This window comes from Phaethon lepturus, unplaced genomic scaffold (genome assembly GCF_000687285.1).
Source record: "Phaethon lepturus isolate BGI_N335 unplaced genomic scaffold, ASM68728v1 scaffold51440, whole genome shotgun sequence".
NCBI classification, from domain to species: Eukaryota; Metazoa; Chordata; class Aves; order Phaethontiformes; family Phaethontidae; genus Phaethon; species Phaethon lepturus.
In genome coordinates, this window is record NW_010515091.1 from 25,943 (window position 1) to 32,862 (window position 6,920).

Here is a 6,920-nt window from a genome sequence, read left to right on the forward strand (position 1 = left end):
GCCAAGGGTAATTTGCCAAAGGGAGATGTTTGACGGTGTCAGGAAGCTTAACCCATACTCAAAGTGTTCATGACCGTTTGTTTATTAATACAAAACATGTAATTTCTATTGGGTGGCTCTGAATTAGGTAGATCTTTTCTGTGATCTAGTCCACAGACTTGCAGTCACCTGAATTAAACTCATCCCACTCACCTCGTCCTGTTCACATCTCTTTCAGCACAACAATAAACTGTCATAATATGGGACAGTAATGAATGTTACTATTTTTCTTTTAATGTAGTCATTCCTCATGCTCTTTCCCCTTTCAGATATCTGTCAAGGAATACCAGCTAATTTTTTTTATACTTAAATGATATATTAATAGGTTCTGGTTTATGGTTATCTTATGCTGTATGCTCCTTGGTTTTACTCCTTTATTGCTTTATGCCTTTTGAAAACATACCGCAGGATGTATTTTGTAAGCACATTGAACCACTCTGACATCTTTGTAATTTCTCATAAAAACTTAGGGAACATTGGCAAATATCATGTGTCATCAATTTATTCCAAATTATGTTTTATAAATAACAATTTAATTACGAAAAATTGGATGACAACAATTGGAAAATAGCTCTGTGTAAGACTGTAAGGAAAGGAAGCGTGACAGGTTGTTGCAGGGAATAACTCCTCATGTGCTCGGACCAAATGCAGTTACAGGATGGTCGAGAGACCTGGGGAAGCTCTGGGCTCACCTCGCTTAACATGTCTGTGAATATGAGTGGCAATGTGCTCGCTCCTGAAGGGATTTCAGCATTGCAGTCAGGATGTTTTCCTTCTGCAGTGCAAATAAATAAAAACACGTTTACTTGGAGGAGAAAGGTTAAGTTCCTGGTTTGGGGATTACATCGATAAACTGTACATCAGAATAGCATTTTCCCTTCGGTTTTGTTTTCCATTCATGGACACAGCATGCCCACAACTAGGAAATATTTGCTATCTTGCATATTCTTTTAAGACTGTATCTTTTTCAAATACGTAGCAGTGGATAGCTCAGCTGAGCATCAGTCTTCTGAGCTCCAACAGCAACCTCAGCCTTAAAAATGTGATGTTTCTTTCCTGACTGCCTCCCATGCCTCTCCTTCTTCCCAGGCTCATGGTCTTTAGCAAAACGCCGTCTGTTAGCCGTCATTCTTTGTAGGTTGAACTAGTTGTGTGATAGCCAACTTCCTGTATTGATTTACTGTATTATTCTTTTCTCGCTCAGCCTTTACCATGTCAGTTGTTGCTAATTTAGAGGTTTGTTTGTTATGGCTTATAGCAAGTGTTTGTGGAAACATCTTTTTATAAATGCCCCTCCCAGCACACCCTCGCCCACACAGTAGGACACACCTGAAGTTTCATCTTCGGCTAGACTTCATCTCTGAAATGTCTGAGGAAGCAAGGCCTTCTCTGGCTTGTAGAAATTTCAGTGGTTCAGTACAAAAATTAGTGGCGTCTAAGTCTTCCAGTGAGAAATCCTTTTCTCTTGAAGTGCACGAAGTTCCCTCTATACTAACAGCTACTTTGGCTCATGAAACTATTGGGTTACGTGGTGTTTAGCTGTTAGCTTCCAGTTGCTGGCACCCGTGTTATAAGCACATGGATACATTTCTATGTTGTTCCGTAGAACTCCGCAGAATAGTAAGGGGGTTGTTTTTGTCTGGAAAGATGTTTGTTACATGTTTGTATGAGTCATTCCTTTCAGGTTGACTGAACTTCTTGGCTTCCATTCACAAAAAAAACATGTGTGGGTAGTTTCAGTATCGGTGAGGATGCTTGTGTGCAACATGCTTCACAGCTTCATGCTTAATTCATGGAAGGAAGAGTTAATGCCATTTTTTCCCTAGAATTCATGCAGGCAACATACCTCAAGAGTGAAGGTTAGCTTCTCAAAAATCAAGAAGCCTGATGGATTCAGTGTATCTGGAAATGACTGGCCAGGATCAGGGATAGAATTTATGGAACAAATAGCTCCTGAAAGGAATGTTTTATTTCAAAGTTTGCTGCAAGATGGAAGCTGTTTTATGAAGCGTTAGTTTTCTCTGCAGTTATGTCTCATAGGATTGTCCAAGCATCTGCAAGTATACTGAGCTAACTAGATGATCTTAGATAACGTTTCCAGCAAAATCTAGCGATAAGTGCTGCAGAAGAGAGATTTCAATAAACTCTGCAGGAACTGCAAGGAACCCCAGTAGCAGCTGTGAAATGGAACAGTGAGACATTATGAAATCTCGGGCTGGTGCTGCGTATTGCAGCATCAAGCTGCTGCTCCACAGACACATCAAGGCACATCCACCCTGAGTTGGTGTGCCCGTTGCTGTCACACCCTGCGGTGCAGCGAGTCCAGCACAAGAAGCCGGGAAGGCTTCCTGAGGCGTTGCTGAAAACTGCCTGGCATCACTCCGTGATGCGATGCTCATAACCAGCCGAGCACCTGAGTTCACTTTCCTCTACTTGCCCGCCTCAGTGGGCTTACCAATGCTGGAAACAGGCACTGACATATCTTCTGACCACGCTGAGGACAGTTCCCAGTCATGGGCAGATGAATAAAGCTGAGAAAACTTCAGTTCCTGCAACAAGCTGGGGCTGAGAGGCAGCTATGGCTGTGTTTAGGGAGAGGCTGAAGAGCGTGACAAGGCAAGAGTCTTCATTTATCACCAGGGAATGTCTCTTACAGACTCTGAGTTGTGCATCCTCAGCCCTGGCTGCTTGCAGGTATTCAGGGGGTGTCTCAGGTGTGTTGGTTATGAGTATTAAATTAAAAATTAATCTTTGGGATTCTTTTCTGCTTGAGAGACCTCTGAAAGGCCGCTCCAGAGAAGCGGTGATCATCTGTGCCTCTCACACTGGTACAAAAAAAAGTGTGAATTGAACTGCAAGGTGAGATTTAAAACACGGGACTTATTTTGAAACAGCTTTTGGGGTTTTTTTGCCCTGGGCATGACTAGTGGAGAGACCATACAATCACAATGTACCCTCAAAGCTGAGAGTTTAATGGCTTCAGGAAAACCTGCCCTTGCGCATTGACTGACATGCTTCAGGTCAGAGCCAAGACAGGAGAGGGAGGAGGGGGAAGATGCCTTGGGGACGGATGGCACCATAGTTGTTTGCAATGAGGCCTCTTCCCTTTTCCTGTGCTGAAACTGTGACAAGCTCCCGCCCAGAAGAGGACGGTGCAATATTTAAGCCTGAAAGGCTCACCCGGTGTGGGCATGAATTCACCCAGTTGCACTTAAATGGCAGAATTGTCATGTGCTCTGCGGTAACACAGACGTGCGTTGGCTGAAAGCAGAGGCTGGGAGAGAATGAAGTCTTCTTCCTTTGGGGTGTGTGCAGCAGCTGCAGGGGGTGAGGCTGAGATGGCCTCGGTGGCGGGCCGGCGTGATGGCACGGTGACGGCTGTGTGGGCTGAGCACGCGCAAGCTCCTGTCGGCTCCCGTGGCACCACCTTCCTGAGCTCTGCCTTCACAGCCTCCTTCGGACCGATGTGTTTGGGAGAAGCTGCTGAGGCTGCTGAGCGTGTTTGTGGGGGTGCGACTGGCCTGTTGCCCACCCTTTTCTGTGCTTCAGTGGTGGTGAACCCTCATCCGTCCTTCCTACCTCTGGTCAGTTCTTGTCAGGAAAATTCAATTTGCTTATGTTGCTACACAGAGAAAAACTGTGGAAGATTTATCTGGGGAATATGACTCATTCTCGTAATTATACATTATAAACTAACTTCCATTATATAATCATCAAGCAATTTTATTAACACCAGATAATCCCATAGAAAAATATTTCTCCACGCTGAAGAAGTATGACTGTGTTGGAGGCAGAACACTGTTCTCGGTCTGAGGATGTGCGCTGCTCTTCCTTCCACTGAGGTTCAGCTGCCTAACACTTAGCATGAAATTGTTCTTCTTTCCACTTAAGTTTAGATGACAAGGAGTTTTTTCTTAGCCCAATAAAAAGCTAGATGCTTGAAAACTGAAAAATCTAAGAAAATTTGATTCGGATTAGTTGAAACGTATTAGGGCCTGATGACATTTACTATTTTAATAGTGCATTAACTGAGAGTTCTAAACAAAAAGTAATTCCCACCTAATGCTTCCCCATTGTTTACTTGGTAGTGAGGGCACGATGTGCTTTGGAATCTTTTTTCCCACTAACTCAGCTGTTGGTGCCTGGCAGCAGTTCCATCCAGAAATATTTGGGGTTGAAAATGTTGGCAATACCAACTATTTCAGTGAAAAGTTTCATTTTCTCTAAATGAGTTTTTGTAATTAGAAATAGTTGTGTCAAAAAGCTGTGCCCCATTCTTTTCCTAGCAGTGGGACACTCAACCGGTGGACTTTCGTTTGTTCCCACAGTAGTCTGTGCAATTGTCATGAACCCCTGGTGCCCAGTGGGAGCATCTTCAAGTATTTTTAGTATCACTTAGTGAAAGAGTACACAGGATGTATTGTTCATTCTGTTTCTTTCTTCCTCTGTATATTTATGGCCATCTATACATCTAATAAAATAAAGCAGTGCATTATTAGAGCTCGGTGAAATTCTATGAAAACCATCTGCATATGATCATTCCCTGCATGCCTAAGCATACTTAGGCTTTTTTTAAGTGAAGTTTTTTTAAATACCTGTTTTGAAGTGAGAGAGTAAGTCAGTCCCCACCTCTCCTGCACTCTTCTGCAAGGCAGTGTGTAAGTCTTGGCATCTGCCCACCCCACGAGATGTGTGGTCATGGGGAATACCCCTGGAACCTATCCTTGTCGCATCTGATGGTCCTAACACAGCCCATTCACCCGCCTGTCAGTTAAAGCTGGACCGCAGCACTGGGAGGTGATCTGCTGCCCTCCGTGTAAGGGTGGTCAGTAGCATACAACCCAGCAAACATCTCTCCTGTAGGAAGAAAAATAATTCTGGCATACATTATACTTGATCTGTTACTCATTCGTTATTGCAGGGACTGATGAAACATGAAAGGACACCTTCAGAAGATCCACCACCCAATGGAACAATGGTGATTATGATAGGAACAGTAATTAGATGAGTCAGAGCTGTAAGAGACTTCTAGAGTACAAACCCTTTGGTTGGGAACTTCTTCATTTTGGGTCTAAACGGCCCCTTTCACAGCTGACTCCTTGGGGTCTCACCTAATGCTACTTCATTGGCAAGACCTTCGTCAGCCAAGGGTCGTTGTAACACAATCACAACGCCTACAGAGAGCCTGGGTTTCACTGTGCTCCTGCCCAATGACATGATGCAAAATATTCCAGCGCCTTTCGAAAAATATAAACAGGTATTAGCAAATTGGTGCAGCGAGTTTCAGCCTGGCATCCATTCCGTGCCCTTACACACAGGAGAACGCAGCCGGGGCCTGCAAAGAGGTGGGGAGGAAGCCTGCACCGTCTCCTGCAATAGTCACACACACAGAATCGGGTCATGTCAACCTCACTGCGAATGTGACCACCGAGCACAGGCGAGGGAGCTGCAGCACGATGTCAGGGCTGATAGCTTGTTCCGAGTTTTCAGCTAGCAGGATCTCCCCGGCACATACCGCAGACACTACTTCATCTGTTCAGGCAAGTGTTTCTGCGAGCAGAAAACTAGCCGAGCAATCAGAGCTGTGTTTGCCGCAGGGCTCAGCCCTGGGCACCCTTCTGCAGCCTCGGTGAGAGCCGAGTGCCCTCTAGAGAGCAGGCTGCAGGCCGTGGCCAGGGCCTGTGATGTCCTCCTGCATCTCCAAAGATCCCGTGTAGTGAAACCCGAAATGTGTCTGAATCGCTCAGCGCCGCGGCGCAGGGATCGGCAGCGGCGGGGGGGAATGCTTCCCCGTGCCGCTGCCGTGCAGTGATTGCAAATACACGTTACGAGGACTGTCCAGTGCCGGTGGCCCTGGACAGTACTGAAATTACTGTACATCATTACAGTTTATATGTGTATCATTACAGTTTATATAATATTATTTTATTTACATATTATTGTACTTTGGCTTTATAGTCTAATGGTAACTTGCATTTAGCCACAGGTAGTATTAGCCAAACTTATCCGCATCTCCTGGCCTCAGTAAGATGTAGGTCCCACATGAAGCAGTGTCTGCTCTCAGTCCCACGTGCTGCGATGATGCGCTTTTACCCTCCTTGGGTGGGCTGGAGCGAGGACAGGGCAGGACTGCGCCAGACCAGGCACTTGGGAGCAGGTCGGCGTTGCGTTTGGCTCTGCCAGCTGAGAACAGCTGACACCTTATGGAGAGACCTGGAAAGTACCAGGATGCCTGGGCTGCTGGTATTTGCCAGGTGCTTCCTCCATTTCCTTGTTCTTTGGAACAAGCAGCATGTGCATGAAATGATAATTTATTATTCCAGCTCCTCTTAAGTTTTTATCTGAAATCAAATACAGTGCTTAAGTCTTGGGCAGACTACCAGTTTTGCCCTTTGTTCTCAGGCAAACACACGTTCAGTTTCTCTTTCCTCTGAAAAAACAAACAAGCCAAAACAGTGTAAATGTTTTCACAAGTGCTTCAGGTTGATATTTCCTTACGTGGAGGCAAGAGGGAAATGCCAGTGCTGATGGCAGTTGGAAAGTGAAAATTCAGGTGCCAAATTCACAGGATTTTAGTTTCAGTGGGGAACTGTCTCTCACTTCAGGCAGGATTTGCTTCATGCTGTTTTGGCCAAAATCCTCAGCCGGAGGAGCGAGCGGCAGCTGGCACGTCTGCAGAACGCGGGTGGTTTGTACGACGGGGGGCAGCTGCCGGGGAGAAACCTCTGACTGGGAAGAGCAACGTGGCAAACCCAGCACAAAGCCAGAGAAGGGGTGTGTGCCGCTGGCATTGACCCCTTCGTCCCCAGTGCACATCAGCCAGGACCTGCTGGCAGCCGTTGCTGCCCGGGTCTTCCCCGGCTCTGGGCGAAGCCGCCACA